Raw genomic sequence first — 22,598 nt, 5'->3', positions numbered from 1 at the left:
CTAATCCCCGCACTACACAAGCACGTGTCCCAAAACATCTGCCGTGCCCTCAACAACGCAGTTACTGGGAGAGTCCACCTGACAATGGGCACGTAGACAAGTGCTTGTGGCCAGGGACGGTACATCTCCCTGACGGCACACTGGGCAAACATAGTGGAAGCCGGGACCCAGTCGGACCTTGGGACTGAACACATCCTCCCCACACCGAGGATTGCGGGTCCTATGTCAGTCAGAGTTGCCGCCACAGTGTACAGCTCCTGCGCATCATCCTCCTCCTCATGTTCAGCCTCCATCTCAGATATCACCACATCAGTTACAAGCTGGAAGCACTGCAGTACTGCCTCAGCCAAGCGGCAACAGGCTGTGCTGAAACTCATAAGCTTAGGTGATAAACCTCACACTGCTTGTGAGTTGTGGACAGCTGTGAAAGAGCAGGCAGATCTGTGGCTGAGACCGCTGAGCCTACATCCAGGCATGGTCATGTGTGACAATGGCCGTAACCTGGTGGCGGCTCTGAGGCGAGGCGAGATCACACACGTACCATGCCTGGCTCATGTGCTTAATCTCGTGGTTCAGCGGTTTCTTAAATCGTACCCCGAGTTGCCAGATCTGCTCGTCAAAGTACGCTACCTGTCAGCTCATTTTCGCAAGTCGGCTACAGCTTCCGCCGCCCTTGCTGTGTTGAAGCAGTGTTTGCAACTTCCGGCACACCGACTGGTGTGTGATGTCCCCACACGTTGGAACTCTACCCTCCACATGTTGCAAAGGATTTGTGAGCAGAAGAGAACAGTTGTGGAGTACCAGCTGCAACAAGGCTGTCAATATTCAGGTCAGACTCCACACATAAGACCTCAGGAGTGGACCTGGATGTCTGACATATGTACCATCCTGACAAACATTGAGGAGTCCACCAAGATGGTGAGTGGCGATGACGCCATCATTAGCGTCAGCATCCCACTTGCCTGTCTTTTGCAACGCTCTCTGCAGAGAATTAAAGAGGAGGCATTGCAGCCAGAGTATGATGAGATGGATCAAGAACCGGTAATGGGTGATTACACACAGTCCAGCCTCATCTCATCCCAATGTGCATTGGGGGACTATGAGGGAGAGGAGGAGGAGGAAGAACAGGAGCTGGTATCATGCGCTGTAGATGGTAGTACCTGTACAACTGTCATACAGTCGGTTCAGCGTGGGTGGCCTGAGGACAGGGGGGAGGAGGAGGAGGAGGAGGAGAGCATGGTCAGTCATCATCTTGGTGAGGACATGGAAGTCTTGCCCATTACCAGTCTGGCACGAATGGCTGACTTTATGTTATGCTGCCTTAACCGTGACCCTCGCATTGCCAAAATGTTGGGTGACAGTCATTACTGGTTGGTGACACTTTTAGACCCCCGCTACAAGGAGAACTTTCACTCTCTTATTCCTGAGGTGGAGAGGGCTTCAAAAATGGGGCAGTACCAGAAGGCCCTTGCTGCAGAACTGTTAAAAAAAATTCCCATATGAACACGCTAGTGGCTGAGGTCACAGTTCGTTGACCAACCAAGGCGTACAGGCGAGAGAGACGCAACTCCAATCCAGCAGAGGCAGGGGAACACTGTCAACGTTCTAGGACAGTTTTCTGAGACCCGCCCAGCTTACAGGCCCTGAAGCGCGGGGTACTCTCACAAGGCGTGGAAAGTTTCAAAAGATAGTGAGGGAGTACCTTGCGACCGTACCAGCGTCCTCGGTGATTCCTCTGTGCCTTTTAATTATTGGGTATCCAAGCTGGACACTTGGAATGAACTTGCTCTGTACGCCTTGGAGGACCTGGCCTGCCCTGCCGCTAGCGTGTTATCGGAGCGTGTTTTTAATGCCACTGGGGGAATTATAACTGATAAGCAGCACTCGCCTGTCAACTGAAAATGCTGACAAGCTGACCCTTATCAAAATGAACAAGGGCTGGATTGGGCCAGACTTCTCATCACCACCAAATGACAGCAGAGTAACATAAAGTCAAATCCACTGTGTTATTTCGGGAGGTGTATTCCCATGCACCGCTTCACACCCACACATGGGTATACGCTTCCTCATTTCGGCTGTTTTTTGCTCTTCTCCTTATCCTCAGCCTCCACCACCACTATACCACCAGGGTGACCGTGGTCCGTGTTGCCAGCATTGCAAGTTCCTCCGTCCTAATTTTTGGCAGCTTTTGCTTGGAAGGCATAGACAAAGACTATGGGAGACCCACTCCCCAATAATGGGAATAATGTTTTTAATATGCTGTACTGCATGGCTCTTGTAAGGGGCATTAAAACCATCTTGTTAAACCACTCTGACCTCCACGTCACTTCCAAGGGGCATTTAAACCATCTTGTTAAGATACTGCAACCTCCACATCTCTTCCAAGGGGCATTAAAACCGCCTTGTTAAGCTAATGCGACCTCCACCACTTTTCCAAGGGGCATTAAAACCATCTTGTTAAGCTACTTCGACCTCCATGTCTCTTCCAAAGGGCATTTAAACCATCTTGTTAAGCTACTGCAACCTCCATGTCTCTTCCAAGGGGCATTAAAACCGTCTTGTTGCGCTACTGCGACCTCCACCACTTTTCCCAGGGGCATTGATATTGTCTTTTTATTCCACTGCGACCTCCACGTCTCTTCCAAGGGGCATTAAAATCGACTTGTTAAGCTAATGCGACATCCACCACTTTTCCAAGGGGCATTAAAGCTGTCTTGTTAAGCTACTGCGACCTCCACTGCTCTTCCAAGGGGCATTAAAACTGTCTTGTTAAGCGAATGCGACTTCCACCACCCTTCCAAGGGGCATTAAAACCGTCTTATTAAGCTAATGCGACCTCCACCACTTTTCCCAGGGGCATTGATATTGTCTTTTTATTCCACTGTGACCTCCACATCTCTTCCAAGGGGCATTAAAACTGTCTTGTTAAGCTAATGCGACCTCCACCACTCTTCCAAGGGGCATTAAAACTGTTTTGTTAAGCTTCTGCGACCTCCACCACTCTTCCAATGGGCATTAAAACCATCTTGTTAAGCTACTGCGACCTCCACGTCTTTTCCAAGGGGCATTAAAACCATCTTGTTAAGCTACTGCTACCTCCACCACTTTTCCCAGGGGCATTGATATTTTCTTTTTATTCCACTGCCAACTCCACCATTCTTTCAACGGGCATTGCATTTCCTCCTAAATTTAGTCAGCTTTTGCTTTTCAATGCATAGGCGAACACTAAGGGAGACCCACTCCCCAATAATGGGTAGAAGGTTTTTAGTACACTGTAATCCACGTGTTTCAAGGGGCATTGCAGTTCCTCATAATTTTTGGAAAGCCTTCCATTCACTGCTTAGGCCAACAGTGCACAGGAGACCCAGTTGCTATAAATGGAAAAAACGGTTTAGTTAAGGCCCTCTGACCTCCATGTCACTTCCAAGGGGCATTGGAGTGCCTCGAAATTTTTGGAAGGCATTGCACTCACTGCATGCCCTATAACTGTGTAGCCGAACCTCTCCTTTTGGTACAGAAACATATCCTACTAGACATGTGTGGTTGACTGGCCTGATATTGATGTGAATGGTCCCTGTTCCTCCTGCTCTTTCTCCTTTGCCACCACCTCATCCATCATTCATCACCTGAAGCTTTGTTTTAACAGGAGTCATAGAACTGCGATAATAGCAGGAAAACATCCAGCAATCCTTGAAGGAGGTAGGATATGCGCCAAAACGCTGACCACCTCAGGCCTAGCCGCTACTACATACATGCGCTTGCATTCCAAAAAAACAAAGCCGATGCTAACTTCTATCATCATCATCATCATGCTCCTCACGTTGGCACTCTCAACTCCCCTGATGGAGAAGTCAGGGCCCACCGGAGGAGTCTGGTTCTCTGGTGGGCTCATCCAATGCTGCCCTAAAGCAGGCCGGGCTAAGAAAAATGTGGGGGAGATGTTCCAAGGAGAAATAGGGGCGGCTGGGGACCGTTTATGGACACCCGGCCGCCCCCATGCGGCTGGGGACCGAGTATGGACACCCGGCCGTCCCCTGGCGGCTGGGGACCGAGCGTGGACACCCGGCCGCCGGGCGGCTGGGGACTGAGTATGGATACCAGGCCGCCGACGCAGCCATGACATGGTGGCCGGCGTCTGCTTCCACATGCCTAAAAGACCCAATTTCAAGTACAAGCAAGCTAGCAGTATGGTATTGCAGCCTGGGGGTGGGTGGGTGCACACTTATGCTTGTGTGGCGCCATGCTGCGCACTGGTGCCACAGAACCCAGAAGGGTGCTTGGATGGACTTCTCTACAAGAGGCCCTCACACATTCACACACCTCCACCCTACCACCTCAGACCAGCAGAGGGAGCCCTGATAGGGATATATATATGGAGGGTGTAGCCAGGCAGCTCAGTTTTAGAGTCAGAGAGCGTGCTGACACTCAGAGAGCAGTGAAGAGGCAGCACGCTGGCGGCTGTGCTTAGGCGAGCCAAGGCCTACAGCATGAGGTGAAGCCTAGTGAGGGCCCTGAGTGTGGCCAAAGGCGAGAGAGGAAGGAAGAAGTAGCGAGGGGGCAGAGGAGAATACCAGGCTCACCCCGAGATATATACCGGACACCGGGTCTGCGCCTACGGGGTCCCTATATACCCAGTAGGGACCACCAGAACCCCTGGAGGACTACAGGTCCCAGGTCTACCAAACGCTGACTACAGTATCAGGGCTAGGAGTCACGGAGGCCCCAGCGACCAGGGAGAGTGATCTCCAAGAGAAGGCCCTACCACCAGGTCAACAGGTGCAAGAGAGAGACAGTAACCAAGCTAGGCCTAGCTCCAGGCAGGTCAGAAGCTTAGCGAGTAAAGCCACGGATCAGGAGGCCCTATACCCGCTCTCTGGGGAGAGTCCAAAAGTGCACCTTTCATCCGGAGTACCCTGGACCGTGCCTGCATCATCACCAGTAAAGGTACTGAAGCTTACGCCATGTGAGTGTCTGTCTTTCCTCCGGGACCGTCCTGCCGTCTCTCACCAGCATCCACCATCTACCCCTACACTGCCCTGAGGCCCGCTCCACCTGTGGGGAGCCGTCCTAACAAAGCTGCCCAAACACGTGCCTCAGAGGACTGTTGCAGCACTGGTAATCCTTACCAGACACCACAGGTGGCATCACGAACTTACTATAAATCCCCTATATATATCCCCCTTTTAATGACCGCCCTGGGTCACGGACCGGGTCACCGCCACTGTGACATCACCCCCAGCATCTACCGGCCCGGCACCGGGTACCCCATGGCCCAGGGGGCGCGTCACTTGAATTCCAAGGAAACAAAGCAGATGCTAACTTCTATCATCATCATCATGCTCCTCACCTTGGCACTCTCAACTCCCCTGATGGAGAAGCCAGGTCCCACCGGAGGAGTCTGGTTCTCTGGTGGGCTCGTCCAATGCTGCCCTAAAGCAGGCCGGGCTAAGAAAAGTGTGTGGGGGGATGTGGACACCCGGCCGCGGGGCGGCTGGGGACCGAGTATGAACACCCGGCCACCCCCTGGCGGCTGGGGACCGAGCGTGGACACCCGGCCACCGGGCGGCTGGGGACTGAGTATGGATACCTCACTGCCGAAGCAGCCATGAGGTGGTGGCCAGCTTCGGCCTCCTCCTAACTAAAAGGCCCCATTTCAAGTTCAAGCAAGCTAGCAGTATGGTATTGCAGCCTGGGGGTGGGTGGGTGGGTGGCAGGCTGCATACTTGCGCTTGCATTGCAAGGAATGGGGAAGGTACATTTGAACACTGCCCTGGGACAAGGACTTGCACGGGGATAGTTGCAAGTCTGCATCTTCTGATGCGGCAAGGATCACTTCTGATGGGAACACTTTTAGGCAGTGACCTGGGTGTCAGAGATGCATCCAGGGGTATTCCACATGCTGTTCCCATGTCTTTTCAGCACTGTATGTATGTGTCACACAGCACATGGCCAGATAAGATTGTAAAATGTTAAAATAACATTTCCCGGTGAATGCATTTGTCACGGTTGAAAGCAATACAAAAGTGCAAAAACGCATAAAAAATGCTACTTGTGAACATAGCCCAAGGTGTGGAGGAGTATTTTTGTTTGTAATTATTTATTTTACCTTATACACAAGTCTTTACCCTGGAAAGGAAGTTCCTTAACATATTTCACAGGAAAACCGTTTCAGTTTCGTTTTTGAACGTTTTATTATGAGCCCGTTAAAGTGGCTTAATACCTCTGACCACGTTGTTGACAGCAGTGACCTGGGGGTCAGAAATGCTTCCTGGGGCGATGCCCATGCTGTCCCCATGTCTTCAGAGTAGTGTTGAGCGATACCTTCCGATATCGGGAAATATCGGATCGGATTGGATCGGACCGATACCCAAAAATGATTGGATATCGCCGATTCCGATACCAGAAACCAATGCAAGTCAATGGGACACAAATATCGGAATGAAAATAAACCCTTTCTTTCCTTGTACAGTGCCTACAAGTAGTATTCAACCCCCTGCAGATTTAGCTGGTTTGATAAGATGCAAATAAGTTAGAGCCTTCAAACTGCAAACGAGAGTAGGTTTTATGAACAGAAGCATAAATCTTACAAACCAAAAAGTTATGTTGCTCAGTTGAATTTTATTAAATTTTAAACATAAAAGTGTGGGTCAATGATTATTCAACCCCTATGTTTAATATTTTGTGGAATAACCCTTGTTTGCAATTACAGCTAATAATCGTCTTTTATAAGACCTGATCAGGCCGGCACAGGTCTGTGGAGTTATCTTGGCCCACTCCTCCATGCAGATCTTCTCCAAGTTATCTAGGTTCTTTGGGTGTCTCATGTGGACTTTATTCTTGAGCTCCTTCCACAAGTTTTCAATTGGGTTAAGGTCAGGAGACTGACTAGGCCACTCCAACACCTTGACTTTTTCCCTCTTGAACCAGGCCTTGGTTTTCTTGGCTGTGTGCTTTGGGTCATTGTCTTGTTGGAAGATGAAATTACGACCCATCTTAAGATCCTTGATGGAGGAGCGGAGGTTCTTGGCCAAAATCTCCAGGTAGGCCGTGCTATCCATCTTCCCATGGATGCGGACCAGATGGCCAGGCCCCTTGGCTGAGAAACAGCCCCACAGCATGATGCTGCCACCACCATGCTTGACTGTAGGGATGGTATTCTTGGGGTCGTATGCAGTGCCATCCAGTCTCCAAACGTCACGTGTGTGGTTGGCACCAAAGATCTCGATCTTGGTCTCATCAGACCATAGAACCTTGAACCAGTCTGTCTCAGAGTCCTCCAAGTGATCATGAGCAAACTGTAGACGAGCCTTGACATGACGCTTTGAAAGTAAAGGTACCTTACGGGCTCGTCTGGAACGGAGACCATTGCGGTGGAGTACGTTACTTATGGTATTGACTGAAACCAATGTCCCCACTGCCATGAGATCTTCCCGGAGCTCCTTCCTTGTTGTCCTTGGGTTAGCCTTGACTCTTCGGAGCCTGGCCTCGGCACGGGAGGACACTTTCAAAGGCTGTCCAGGCCGTGGAAGGCTAACAGTAGTTCCATAAGCCTTCCACTTACGGATGATGCTCCTAACAGTGGAGACAGGTAGGCCCAACTCCTTGGAAAGGGTTTTGTACCCCTTGCCGGCCTTGTGACCCTCCACGATCTTGTCTCTGATGGCCTTGGAATGCTCCTTTGTCTTTCCCATGTTGACCATGTCTGAGTGCTGTTCACAAGTTTGGGGAGGGTCTTAAATAGTCAGAAAAGGCTGGCAAAAGAGATCTTTAATCCACACATGTGAAGCTCATTATTCTTGGTGCCTGAACTACTTCTTAATACTTTAGGGGGACCAAACAGAATTCTTGTAGTTTGAGGGGTTGAATAATAAATGACACTCTGAATTAACTTTTAACGTTTTTAAAAAAAAAACAAACAAAAAAAAAAAAAAAGTTGCTGCAGTGCATTTCCCACTTCCAGGCTGATCTACAGTACAAATGTCACAATGCCAAGTTAATTCCGCATGTGTCAACCAGCAAAATCTGCAGGGGGTTGAATACTACTTGTAGGCACTGTAGGTTAATTCTACATGAAGGAAAACAACTAAGAATAATGTAGAATGTATTACATGAAAATCCGGCAATTCAGCAGCGGCATACATCAGTACTCGACAATTTGGAACAGAAAGAATAGAGCATCACACATAGATTAGATAGATAGAAACATGTCAGTCACATATATAAGAAGTACAGTGACAGTGTTGCTTACTGTACTTGTCATTTAGTGTTAAAGGATTTATTAAAAAAAATAATAGTGTTTTCATGCACAGTCTCTTTAAAAAAGCCAGCCGGCAATTCAGCATCGGTACCGGACAATTTAGAACAGAAAGAATAGAGCATCACACATAGATTAGATACATAGAAACATGTCAGTCACATATATAAGAAGTACAGTGATAGTGTTGATTACTGTACTTGTCATTTAGTGTTAAAATAAAGGATTTATTAAAAAAAAATTGGTGTGGGGTTCCCCGTAATTTTAGTCTCTAGCGAGGTTAAGCAGACGGCTGGGGCAGATATTTGAAGCCTGGGAAGGGGGTAATACCCACGGATCTTCCCAGGCTACTAATATCAGCCCCCAGCTGAATACCTAGCCTTTACTAGCTATTAAAATGGGGGACCCCAAAAAAAATGATGTGGGGTCCCCCCTATTTTAATAGCTAGCAAAGGCTAGGCAGACAGCTGGAGGCTGATATTAATAGCCCAGGAAGGGTGCCATGAATATTGGCCCCCTCCCAGGCTAGAAACACTAGCCGTCAGCCGCCCCAGAAATGGCGCATCCATAGGATGCGCCAATTCTGGCAATTAGCCTCGCTCTTCCCACTGCCCTGTAGCGGTGGCAGTGGGGTAATAGGGCTGGGGTTGATGTCAGCTTATAATAAACCAACATCATCCTTACCTTTCCATGGTTCCCAGGACGGCTCCAGCTCTGCTACATTCACATAACAGGCTGGATCGCAGCCGAAAGCTGCCATCCAGCTTGCCATGCCGCAGACACTGAGAAGCGCAGGCATGCTTGCGCTCCTCAGTGTCTGGCTGTGACGGCATAAAGATGAGCGGAGGTCATGTCCAATGGACTCAGCTCACCTCATGCACGTCACTGACAGCGTGGGAAAATTCTCCTGCGCTTGCCGTGAGCGCAGGAGAATTCTCTCACGCTGGGATGGCATTCTGATGACAGGCTGGATCGCACCTGAGCGCTGCCATCCAGCTTGTCATCCTTCAGAGACACTGCAGAGCGCAGGCATTATGGGAACTTCTGATTCCGGTATTCGATTTTCTAAAAGTATCGGAACTCAGTATCAGAACTCCGATACCGCGAATATCGGTCGATACCCGATATTTCAGTATCGGAATGCTCAACACTACTTCTGAGCACTGTCACTATCATTTTGGGCACTTTTAGGCTTTCTACAGACTGCCGGGGGTGCCGCCGCAAAAATGCTCGGGTCTCCCATAGACTAACATTGGGCTCGTTGCTTGGGTCAAGCACCCGAGTCTCACGACAAGCTCGGCTCGAGCTTCAAGCACCCTAGCATTTTAGTGCTCGCTCAACACTAGTAATTATTATTTCTTTACTACTCAATGGTATAAAATTCTGTGACACAACTGTGGTGTCAATATCCACACTGCATCTCTAGATTTATTCACTGAGGGGTGCAGTTTGTAAAATTGGGTCACTTATAGAGAGCTCTGCTGTTCCGGCACCTCGAGGGCTCTTCCAATGTGACATGGAACCTACAAACCATTCCAGGAAAATCTGCATTTCAATATGGCGCTCTTTCCCTTCTGAGCTTTGCACTGTGCCTGAATAATCGTTTCCGACAACATATTGAGGACCGGCATACTTAGTTGAATCTGTGAATCAAATTATGAGGTCTATTTTTTAATATTTCCCTTTACGAAAATTAAAAACTTGGGACTAAAACAACATTTTTCTGGTAAAAATGTAATTATTTTTTCTTCACCGCCCAATAGTATAAAATTTTGTGACATACTTGTAGTGTCAATATGCCTACTGCACACCTAAGTGAATTAATTAAATTGAGTAGTTTGTAAAATGGGGTCTCTTATGGGGAGTTTCTGCTGTTCTGACACCTCAGGGGCTCTGCCAATGTGACATGACACCCGGAAATTGTTGCAGCTAAATTTGTACTCCGATACGACACTACTGCCCTTTTGAGTTCAGCATTGTCCCTGAAGTAAAATAAACAGCACAGCCAAAGCAATATAAACAGCACAGCCAAACAGTAAAATAAACAGCACAGCCAAAGCAATAAAATGAACTTTAAAGATTCCCAAAATAATTCAATTAGAAACATAGCAAAAAGGCAATGGTATTTACCAGCCAAGGTCTCAAGGAAAATGCACAAACAGGATGCAGCAGACCCTTTGCAACCCACGTCAAGGGTCTTCACTGTCTTGCAATTCCCTACGCTACAGTAAAATAAACATCACAGCCAAAGCATTAAAAGGAACTTGAAAAATTCCCAAATAATTTCATTAATAACATAGCAAAAAGGCAATGGTATTTACCAGCCAATGTTTCAAGGAAAATTCACAATCGAATAGTAGGGTAATAGGCTGCTGGCTAGGCACTCTGCTACATGTGTGTGACTTGCGCCCTATTGCAAGATTCATCTGTGTGCAGTTCTAATGCTAGGAAATCACCCCCTCCATGGATTGAGAGGTTGAGAGTGGTTGTTCATCAGAATTCTGCACCTGTGTTTCCTCCTTTTAATAAGGGGGTCTGCTGCATTCTTTCTGCTTGTGCATTTTCCTTGAGACCTTGGCTGGTAAATACCATTGCCTTTTTGCTATGTTTCTAGTTTATGACCACATATAGGATATTGGCTTACTCAGGACAAATTGTGTAATAAATTATGTGGTCCATTTTCTCCTAATAGCATTTTTGAAAATTAAAAACTTGGAGCTGAAACAACATTTTAGTGAAAAAAGAAATAAATGTTACATTTCCATGTTACACAATTCTGTGAATCATCTGTGGGTTTAAAATGCTCACTACACCCCTAGATTAATTCCTTGAGAGGTGTAGTTTCCAAACTGGGGTAATGTGTGTGGGGTTTCTGCTGTTTTGGCACCATAGCAGCTTTTCAAATCTGACATGGTGCCAGCAATCTATTCCTGTCAAATCTGCACTCGAAAAGTCAAATAGTGAACCTTCCCTTCTGAGCCTTGCCATGTGCCCAAACAGTTGTTTTCCCCCTCATATTGGGCATCAGGATACTCAGCAGAAATTGCACAACAAATTGGGTTGGTTACTCTCTCCGCACCATTTTTGAGGAAAAAACTTTTCATTTCTATGTTTTAAAGTTCTGTGAAATCCCTGTCAGTTCTAAATGTTCACCAAACATCTAGATAAATTCCTTGATGGGTGTAGTTTCCAAAATGTAGTGAATTGTGGGAAGCTTCTTCTGCTTTGGTACCTTGAGGGCTTTTCAAAAGTGACATGGCATATGCAGTTAATTCCGCCCAAATCTTCACCTGAGAAGTCAAATAGCACTCCTTCTCTGCTGAGCACTGCAGTGTGCCCAAACTGTAGTTCTGACCACATATTGGGAATCACTGTGTTCAGGAGAAACTGGACAACAAATTGTGCAGTCCATTTTTTCCTGTTGCCCCTTTGAAAATGAATCATTTGGGGCTAAAATAATATTTTTGTGGAAAATACTTAATTTTTAAGTTGTACAGTCCACTAAAATTCTGGAAAGATCTTGTGGGTTCAATATGGTCACCACATACCTAGATTAATTCCTTAAGGGATGTTGTTTCCAAAATGGGGTCAATTGTGGAGTTTTCTGCTGTTTTGGCACCATAGCAGCTCTTTAAGTGACACATGGCATCCACAGTCTTTTACAGCCATATCTGCGCTCGAAAAGTCAAATAGTGCTCCTTCCCTCCTGAGCCCTGCCGTGTCCACAAACAGTAGTTTTCCCCCACATATGTGACATCAGCATCCTCACGAGAAAATGCACCACACAACTTGTTGTGCAATTTCTCCTATTCACATCGTAAAACTTAAAAATATGGGCACTAAATTAATATTTTTGTGGAAAAAACAACATTTTTCATTTTTACAGTCCAATGTTTTAAAATTCTGGGAAGCCTCTCTGAGTTCAAGATAGTCAACACACACCTAGATAAATTACTTGAGGGCTGTAGTTTCCAAAATGGGGAACAGTCTATTCCACCCTCTGCGCTCGAAAAGTCAAAGCATTCCTTCCCTTCCAAGCCCACCCGTGTGCCCAAACTGTAGTTTTCCACCACATATTGAGTATCAGGCTGCATGCCCACTATGCGTTTTTCAAGCGTTTTAGCCGCAGAATTTCCGCAGTGAAAACGCTTAAAAAACGCTTGGAAATATGTGCCCCATGGTCCCCAATGATAATCCGCATGTGCTGTGCACATGCTGCGGAAATTTCCGCTGCGGATTATCATTGCGGAAAAATACACAGCATGTCCATTAATTTTGCAGACACGCAGCGTAATTGCCGCCATTAACTTGCATTGAATCGCTTAATATCCGCATCACTACATGTGCACATGCGGATATTAAGCGATTCAATGTGCGGATGGTACCCGGGTCTGGAGAAGAGGAGACTCTCCTCTAGACCAGGTACCATAGAACCTGTTAAAAAAATAATTTAAAATAAAAAATAAACATATACTCACCTTCCGATGTCCCCCGGTCTTTTCTCCGCTGCGTCCGGTCTCTTGTACGGCTCGCGGTGGTGTGAAAGGACCTTTCATGATGTCATTTAGTCATGTGACAGGTCACGCAACCGCTGACGTCGGGGGTGGCGTGACCTGTCACATGTCTAAATGATGACATGAAAGGTCCTTTCACACCACCGTGAGCCGTACAAGAGACCAGACGCAGCGGAGAAAAGACCGGGGGCCATCGGAAAGTGAGTATAATGGTTTTTTTTTATTTTTTTCCATTTTTATTCTTTTTTTCAACTATTAACTTGGTGACGCTATATAAATCCATGCCGGTTGCATAGATTTATATAGTGTGACCAAGTTGTCAAGCACTTTTCCAAGTGATGCTAAAATCGCTTGGAAAAGCGCTTGATAACCCGCATGCAGAAATGCATGCAAAAACGCTTGACAAACGCTTCTCCCTGGCAGGAAAAACACATGTAAAATCTGCATGCGTTTTTCCTGCCAGGGAGATGCGGAAAAAATATGCAGCATTTCTGCATCGTGGGCACATAGCCTCAATGGACTCAGGACAAATTTCACAACAAATTGGATGGTCAATATTCTCCTGTTACCCTTGTGAAAATGAAAATTTTGAAGCTAAAGCAACATTTTAGGGAAAACCCATAATTTTTCATTATTTTCTTCCACTATGTTATTATCCCTGTTAAAAACCTGAAGGGTTAACAACCTTCCTTAATGTTTTTTTAAATACAGTTAGGGGTGCAATTTTTTTTACAATGTGTTCTTCTTTAGGAGTTTTCAGACATTAAAGTCACTTCAAAAGTGAAATGGTTCCTAAAAAAATAGGATTTGGAAATTTCATTGGAATAATGAGAAACTACTTCTAATTTTTAACCCTTCTTACTTCCTAACAAAAAAAAAAGTTTAAAAAATGATGCTGAGATAAAGTAGACATGTGGTAAATGGCATTTATGATTTTGTGCGGTATGACTATTTGTTTTTAAGACATAAAAAAGTTCAAAAATTGTGCATTTTTCAACATTATTTTTCAAGTGTTCGATATTTTCATAAAAAATGCAACATCATATCGACTAAAATGTACTGCTATCATGAAGTACAATGTGTTACGAAAAAACAATCTTAGAATCACAAGGATATATAGAAGCATTCCAGAGTTATTACCTCCTAAAGTGACACTGGTCAGAATTAAAAAATTTGGCCTGGTCAGGAAGGTGAAAACAAGCTGTGGCGTGAAGGGGTTAATGTATCAATGTGTTTTAAACGATAAAATTCCGCAATTAAAAAAAAATGTGCATTAGAGATTTATTAAACCAAATAATTGTGTATGCAGCTTTGCGCAGGGGTGACCATCTCAACAGGGACTGCACAGTATACAGTTATATGGAAAGGTTTGGGCACCCCTATTAATCTTAAGCTTAATGTTTTATAAAAATTGGTGTTTTTGCAACAGCTATTTCAGTTTGATATATGTAATAACTGTTGGACACAGTAATGTTTCTGCCTTGAAATGAGGTTTATTGTACTAACAGAAAATGTGCAATCTGCATTCAAACAAAATTTGACAGGTGCATAAGTATGGGCACCCTTATTATTTTCTTGTTTTAAATACTCCTACCTACTTTTTACTGACTTACTAAAGCACTTTTTTTGGTTTTCATTGAGCTTTGAACTTCATAGCCAGGTGTATGCAATCATGAGAAAAGCTACTTAAAGTGGCCACTTGCAAGTTGTTCTCCTCTTTGAATCTCCTCTGAAGAGTGGCATCATGGGCTCCTCAAAACAACTGTCAAATGATCTGAAAACAAAGATTATTCAACATAGTTGTTCCGGGGAAGGATACAAAAAGCTGTCGCAGCGATTTAACCTGTCAGTTTCCACTGTGAGGAACATAGTAAGGAAATGGAAGAACACAGGGACAGTTCTTGTTAAGGTCAGAAGTGGCAGGCCAAGAAAAACATCAGAAAGGCAGAGAAGAAGAATGGTGAGATCAGTCAAGGACAATCCTCAGATCACCTCCAGAGAGCTGCAGCATCAACTTGCTGCAGATGGTGTCACTGTGCATCGGTCAACTATACAACACACTTTGCACAAGGAGAAGCTGTATGGGAGAGTGATGCGAAAGAAGCCGTTTCTGCAAGCACGTCACAAACAGAGTCGGCTGACGTACGCAAAAGCATATTTGGAGAAGCCAATTTCTTTTTGGAAGAAGGTCCTGTGGACTGATGAAACCAAGATTGAGTTGTTTGGTCATACAAAAAGGCGTTATGCATGGCGGCAAAAAATAACAGCATTCCAAGAAAAACACTTGCTACCCACAGTAAAATTTGGTGGAGGTTCCATCATGCTTTGGGGCTGTGTGGCCAATGCCGGCACCGGGAATCTTGTTAAAGTTGAGGGACGCATGGATTCCACTCAGTATCAGCAGATTCTTGACAATAATGTTCAAGAATCAGTGACAAAGTTGAAGTTACGCAGGGGATGGATCTTTCAGCAAGACAATGATCCAAAACACCGCTCCAAATCAGAGGAACAATTACAATGTTCTGGAATGGCCATCCCAGTCCCCAGACCTGAATATCATTGAACATCTGTGGGATCATTTGAAGAGGGCTGTCCATGCTCGGCGACCATCAAACTTAACTGAACTGGAATTGTTTTGTAAAGAGGAATGGTCAAAAACACCTTCATCCGGGATCCAGGAAATCATTAAAAGCTACAGGAAGCGACTAAAGACTGTTATTTTTGCATAAGGAGGATCTACTAAATATTAATGTCATTTTTCTGGTGAGGTGCCCATACTTATGCACCTGTCAAATTTTGTTTGAATACAGATTGCACATTTTCTGTTAGTACAATAAACCTCATTTCAAGGCAGAAACATTACTGTGTCCAACAGTTATTACATATATCACACTGAAATAGCTGTTGCAAAAACACCAATTTTTATAAAACATTAAGCTTAAGATTAATAGGGGTGCCCAAACTTTTTCATATAACTGTATTTATACCTTTCTCACTTCACTTTTCATTTGGGGGGAGGGTGGTGTATCATTTTGTTCTGTTCTCCGACATGGACATATTAAATCTCCACTAGCTATATTCAGTAAGTAACACAGTGTATACCGTAATTTATTCAGTAATGTAGAAAAAATATTTCAGCTCACCTGGGTCAGCCTGCTCGGTCCACTTTCTCATGAGGCACGGTGCTCGGATTGTAAAGATCCCCGTCTGGGAGACATTAGGCAGTGATGAAAGGGTAGTTATCCGGCAACTCGTGAAACTGACTTAAAAAATAGCCTTTATTTTGAAAAAATTCAAAACATGAGACCATAGTGCAAATAAAAGCGTACAGAGGCTTACGCGTTTTGGATACGTAGATCCTTACTCATAGCATGTAATTGAGTATTTAGAGGTTACAGATAATGGGATGAATTATAGAATCACATTCAACAATGAAAAATTGTTGAATCTGGGCAAAATAACAAAAATCCAATATTTGAATACATTTATAATCTCCAATACAATTTTGTAGAGATTGATGATGTATTGTTTGGCAGGAAACTTTGTAATTAGAAATGACAGCAGTGTAGTGTATTGGGCACTACTGTTTCTCTATATCCCTCTAGGTTCTTACAGTACACATAGAGGAAATTTTTGCCAAAAGCTAAATATAGAAAAAAATAATACCAAGACCTATTGAATGCTGTATGACAAAGATGCAAAGATTTCAACCAACAACTCTTGGGATCAGAACAAAATGCAAATACTTTTATGAAGGGCATGGTTTGCATAAAAGACTCCCAACTTAATTTAGACCCCAGACCAGAATTTTTCTTATCCTACAAGCTCCCACCTCATCCATTTAACCCATAGGCATCTATCTCATTGTGATAGACGTAATGTGACTTTATAACTCTCATCTATTAGAGTGCGGTACAAGGAAATGGGAGTCATACCGTTAGGCCACGTTCACACATTCAGTATTTGGTCAGTATTTTACATTAGTATTTGTAAGCCAAAACCAGGAGTGGGTGATAAATATAGAAGTGGTGACGTGTTTCTATTATACTTTTCCTGATTGTTCCACTCCTGACTTTGGCTTATAAATACTACGGTAAAATACTGACCAAATACTGAATGTGTGAACGTGGCCTTAATGTGGGTCTGTAATTTGCTACCAGGCCTCTCAGACAGAAAACTACAAACCTGTTCTGTGGCTATGAAGGTTCCTCCCTGCACTGTCATTATTATATTTACTATTTTTAACGGGGGTCCTGCAGCCCTTTCCTGAAAACAGAGTGGTAGCACTAGCAACATCCCATAGAATAACCGGATGAGAAAACTGAAAAAAGGGTGAGTCTTTGTAAAATCATGTACAGAAAAAAGGGTTTTGCTTCTATCGCTGTGTTTGATAACTTCCAGGCTGCAAACTCAAGATCACCTTTGCCTAAGTGCAGACTAGTGAAACCAGTAAAAATTCAATGTAAAAAGTTAGAGATGCGCTAAGAAGTGAATCCAAAACCAAAATGTAGAAATAATATCAGTATGTCATATGAATATAAACCATTTGGATATCTAGGTAAAGGTTCCAGAAAACAGTGTTTCCTACCTTTTGATATGATGATCCTTTTGTTCGCTCCAAATGAACTGTCCAGCAGAGCATTGCACTTTGCTCAATAGAGATCCTGGCAACGCTCTGCAGGACATTTGCCAAGATCTCTATTGAGCATAGTGCAATGCTCTGCAGGACATTTGCCAGGATCTCTATTGAGCATAGTGCAATGCTCTGCAGGACATTTGCCAGGATCTCCATTGAGCAAAGTGCAACGCTCTGCAGGACAGTTCATTTGGAGCGAACAAAAGGATCATCATATCAAAAGGTAGGAAACACCGTTTTACTGGAACCTTTACCTAGATATCCAAATGGTTTATATTCATATGACATACTGATATTATTTCTACATTTTAGTTTTGGATTTACTTCTTAGCCCATCTTTAACTTTTTACATTGGATTCTTTGTAAAATCAGGTGACTTGAGATGTCTGAAGGTGTATCCTTGGGGCATTTTTTCTAAAAACACCTTTAAGAGTGCTTTTTGGGTCGTAATATGTGTGCTTGAGAGTTGATGCCCTCCTTATTCTGGGTGCCCCCTAAACATTCTAGAAAATATGGATACAGAAAACAAAGTGACACAAAAAAAAAATGCAGTGCAATTCCACATATAGAAAAAAAATTACTTTATTATGTTACAAATCATAAAGAAAACATCTAAAAGACAGATAATCGTTTTTGGGGAAGATATAATGATCCAATGTAAACTCAGCAACAACTTGTGTCCATATTAAAGAAAGAAAGAAAAAGAGCAAGTATAAATAAATGCAGTCATGTATGATGATGAAATACGTAATATCAGACGGTCAGACATAAGAATGTAGAGAAAAGGATATTTAAAGCATCCAATCAATCCCTGCACATAGACAAAGAATCCTGTCATGTAGAATAAGAAATCCAAGTGTGATATACTCAGTGTAAAGAATGTAGAAAAAATCCAGAATGCTTCCTTATTCAGACATTAAATCTGACATCCAATTGTAGGATACTTAGTGCCACGGAGCGGGGAGTAATAGAAATCAGTACGGTTGTTGCTGTTTTTCTCTGTATTGTTGTTTTTTCTTGTATTTGTGAAGTAATAATGTGTTTAGAAACGTTTTCTCTATGTGGTTGTGCACTACATTTTTTGCGTAGCTTTTTTCTCTATCATTAACATGTCTGCTTCCTACACATTAGTGCACTCTTCTCATCTTGCTGTGCCCACTTATTGTCCCAGACATTCCCCTAGAGTCTCACAGAGGAAGAGAAATAACACAAACTTGATAAATACAGAAGGATCCACAGACAAGAGAAGTTATTAGCCTTAAAGAGGTTGTCCACTACTTTTACATTGATGGACTATCCTTAGGATAGGTCATCAATGTCTGATCAGCCGGGGTCCGACACCCGGCACCCCTGCTGATCAGTTGTTGCCAGTGTTGATTTGAATAGGAGATGGATGTGCAGTTCCAAGCGCGGGCCACTACAAGTAGCCAGAGCAGCTCAGTAAGTGTTTACTTCCGGCCAGCGGCTGCCGACACCGATAACAGCTGATCGGCGGGGGTGCTGGGTGACGGACCCCAGCCAATCAGACATTGATGTCCTATCCTAAGGACAGGTCATCAATATAAAAGTAGTGGACAACCTCTTTAAGGCCGGCTACAGAGGACCATATAAAAATTGGACTGCATTCATCCATCGGATTTTCATACATGTGCTATCCTTTTGACATCCATACATGTGTCTGTTTTTAGCATCTGTGTGTCATCCATCTGACGGTCATGTTTGATCCATTTTCATACTTCTACATTAAAAAATGTAGATGATCACATACCGTTTATTAGTTTTAGAATAGAAAGGTATCCATAAAAATTGGATGCCACTTGGATGTTCTGCATGGGATACAAATTTTTCACACAGCCATAGACTTGAATGGGTGAGTCTCATCCAAGAGTAGTATTTTTTTTCTCATGCACGGTCAGAACGAGAGAAAATTTGTTCAGCCCTATTAAAGCACATGGGTCAGTGATCAATAAACAGACAACACACTGCAGATTTATATGCTTGTCTGCATGAGCATGAGCCCTTAGGCTGGGTGTACATTGCATTTGCGCCTACTGTCGGGTGTATACGCTCATGATATATAGGCCGATAGTGACCACCGTTTTGTGAATGTCTACGCCAGTGTACACATTGAACATACTGCATGAAAGCAATGTGTGCTTAATCTGTGTGATAAAGAGACTGTACTACATTAGCTGACATTTCCTCCAGGAGTGAGACCCTTGCTCAGCATCCAGGAGAGCCACCCTCTGTTTGTGTATTGACCTGATGTGGTAAGTAAATGCAGTGATGTCTATCCTTATGATTTTTCATTATTTTACGGAGAAATCTTTTTTATTTTTCTTAAGTACGTGTAATTGGGTTTAAAAACAATATTTGCTGTTACGGGTCCAGGTGGTGGAACCTCTGTGCTTCGGTGCAAGGAGGGACCAGAGGGGCGTGACTAAGTGCCTACTCGGCCTAACCCAGGTCACACGGCGGCTTAGTCGACTCCATGAACCAGGGAGGGACCGGGCAGGTGAACCAGGTGCCACTCTGGGACCGACCTTATGTGAGAGCAGGTGACTCCCACGTGTCAGATGACAGGAACTGACCGGTACAGCGGATGAGTGTAGCACCCTGAGGATTCGGCTGCTACAGGGGTATTGCACCTCAATCCAGAGGTGTGATATTCCACTCCCGGGTAAGGATGGAGTGTGGAACTGAGCTCAGTTAGCTGCATGCACTACACACATCCCATTTCCGAGGAACAGACCGATGGTACTCCCACTAGAGAAATGTGCAGGTACGACAGTGTCTGTTCCTGGCTGGAGTGGGAGGGGGGTGGAAGATCCCAGTAGTGTAGGGGCAGATAGGGGGAGCAGCCTGGGTAAAGCTAGGAGCTCATTGGGTGCTGGTCACCTGAGCTCACACATAGAGGGAGTATATAAGGTGGGAACCATCTTAGATCAGGGTCAGTCTGTGAGAAGTCAGTCTGTGAGAAGTCAGTCAGTCAGTAAGTCTTTGCAGAGGAGTGGAAGAGAGCAGAGGAGAAGAGCAGCTCCAAGGCCCAGAGTGAGAGAGGAGAAAGAAAGACCCAGAGGGGGAGAAAGAAGGAACTCTGAGAGCCCAAATTAAATCAAAGGGTGAAGAGTTGGCAACAGGGTACCGGATCCCAAGCTGGCAGAGGCTACAGCACACCTTAGCCAGGAACCGGAGGCCGTGGGCAGAATCTGCCACGGCCACCCACTATATCCACCCAGAAGGCAGACCACGCATAGGGTCAGGGAACCCAGAGGCAAGGGTTCGCCAACAAGAGGCCCGAGGGAGCCGGACATAGGTGGATCCCTGGTGGGGAAGGCCAGAGACGAGGACAGGACAGAAAGGGAGCTCAGAACCACGCTCCAGAACTACTTGGGGGTTGGCCGAGTCCAGGACCTGGTGGACGCAGCACGGCTCGGGTGGTCACTCAAGGCCGGAGTGACCGGTACAAGAACAGCAGTAAGTAAAGAACCCTGAACTGCACAACCCGACTCTGACTCTCATTACCATCTTCCCTGCACTTCCACAACCACCATCCTCTGCACCTGACCCCCTGAGGCTATACCCCTCCCGTTGGGGGTTATACTACCTAAGCTGCACAAACACCATCAGCCTCAGCGGACCCTGCTGCAGCGGCGGCCGTAGTGACCGCAATTCAACGGGTGGCGTAGTCGACATAAAGAACTTTAGTAACATCAGTAAGGACTGCCACACACTGAGCTTGACACCCTGGGCACGGACCGGGTCACAGCCACTCGGAGACTACAACCCCCATCTGATCCGGCTCCGGGTATCCCCAACAACACTGGCCCAGGGGGCGCGTCAACTTTGGCGTAGTCGGCAGGATCACGTGCCCGCAACAACCGGGTACTGCGTGCCTGAAGAGAAGTACACCGTTACCTCAAAAAGAAGTCTCCTGCCGGTTCCGGAGGGTCCCCGCCATCGGGCCCCATCACAGGTCGTTTCCCGCCGGTTGTCCGCCATTTGCAGCTTTTTCCCGCCATCCATGGAGTTTCCCGCCACTGGGAGACGATTCCCGCCATTTCCAAAGCTTTCCCGCCTTGGAAGAGCGGACGCCATTATGGGCGTGCCAGAGGGTGGCAAGAGGTCACCTCCCATCGTGGGCCGGGTCGAAGAATGGCGCCAAAAGCGGAAACCGCCCCCACCAACAGAGACTGTGATGCTGGAAGTGTCCATCAGCGTGAGGGAACTGCCCCTGGAACTGACAATCACTAAGTTGCCCCGGGACCACCCTCAATGTGGGCGGAGACAGAAGAAGAGAACAAAGATGGGTGTCGCCTGGAGCAGTTTGGAGAGAGCGCACCCGGAGACAAGACGTCTGGAAGAGAGTCCAGAGAGAGCCTACCCGGAGATGGAGGGAGAGCCAGGCAGCACCGACCCAGTGGTCAGGAGCCTGATGCGGGCCGCCACTCCAGAAGGCAGCACCGACCCAGTGGTCAGGAGCCTGTTGCAGGTCGCCACTCCAGAAGGCCTGCTGGAGATCCTAACACAGCTCCCCCGAGACCGGGAGTGTGCACGGACCGCGTTGGAGGGCCTCGCACGGAGGATGGCCCGGGTGCAGCGAGAGACGTTGGCGGAGTGGAGCCGAGAGATGGCCCAGCAGACCGAGACTCGTCAGCGGAGCACGCCACCCGAGACGAGGAGACAGACCGCCTCTGAGGATGGCGCAGGAGGACTGAAGGCCGGAGACGGCGCCGAGAAGGGAGCCGAACGAATGGAGGCAGGTAAAGGGGACGTCACTACCCCGAGCCGGGAAACCGCGCGCCTGCCCCAGCTCCCCGTCGCAGAGCCCGAAGTACCCCCTGCCGTGCCCGTCGCTGCAACGTCACCGCCGCAGACTAGGCCTCAAACGGAAGCCGCGACCCCTGTGACGTCACACGCCTCGACCCCGAGCGTGGCCAAGCAGGAAGTACCATCGGCCTGGTCGCAAGGCCTAGTACCCCCGGGCGACGCAATACCAACAGCGCCCCCTACCTCCGCGGAGCCCCCGGCCTGGTCGCAGGGCCAAGTAACACAGGGCGCCGCCGTTCTTACGGTGCCCTTTACTTTCAAGGTGCCCCAGGCCTGGTCGCAAGGCCTGGTTAACCCGGGCGCCGCTACCACCACTGCGCCCATAACACCTAAAGTGCCGCACCTGGGTGAAGATCTATTCGCC

The 22,598-nt window shown here is 46.2% G+C and overlaps 1 long non-coding RNA gene across 1 annotated transcript in view; it reads left to right on the top strand.

The window, feature by feature from the left end:
- Positions 1 to 17,499: 17,499 nt before the first annotated feature.
- Positions 17,500 to 22,598, top strand: part of LOC141258017 (uncharacterized) — a 32,791-nt gene continuing 27,692 nt past the window's right edge. Inside the window, exon 1 of the long non-coding RNA XR_012318165.1 lies at positions 17,500 to 17,627. This is a non-coding gene — a long non-coding RNA (uncharacterized lncRNA). The remainder of the gene's footprint in view (positions 17,628 to 22,598) is intronic.

The sequence above is a fragment of the Phyllobates terribilis genome, unplaced genomic scaffold (assembly GCF_046119375.1).
Source record: "Phyllobates terribilis strain yellow unplaced genomic scaffold, ASM4611937v1 Scaffold_3__8_contigs__length_932513732, whole genome shotgun sequence".
Lineage (NCBI taxonomy): Eukaryota > Metazoa > Chordata > Amphibia > Anura > Dendrobatidae > Phyllobates > Phyllobates terribilis.
Note: the sequence above shows the minus strand (reverse complement) of the source record. Positions and strands in the feature narration are given on the sequence as shown.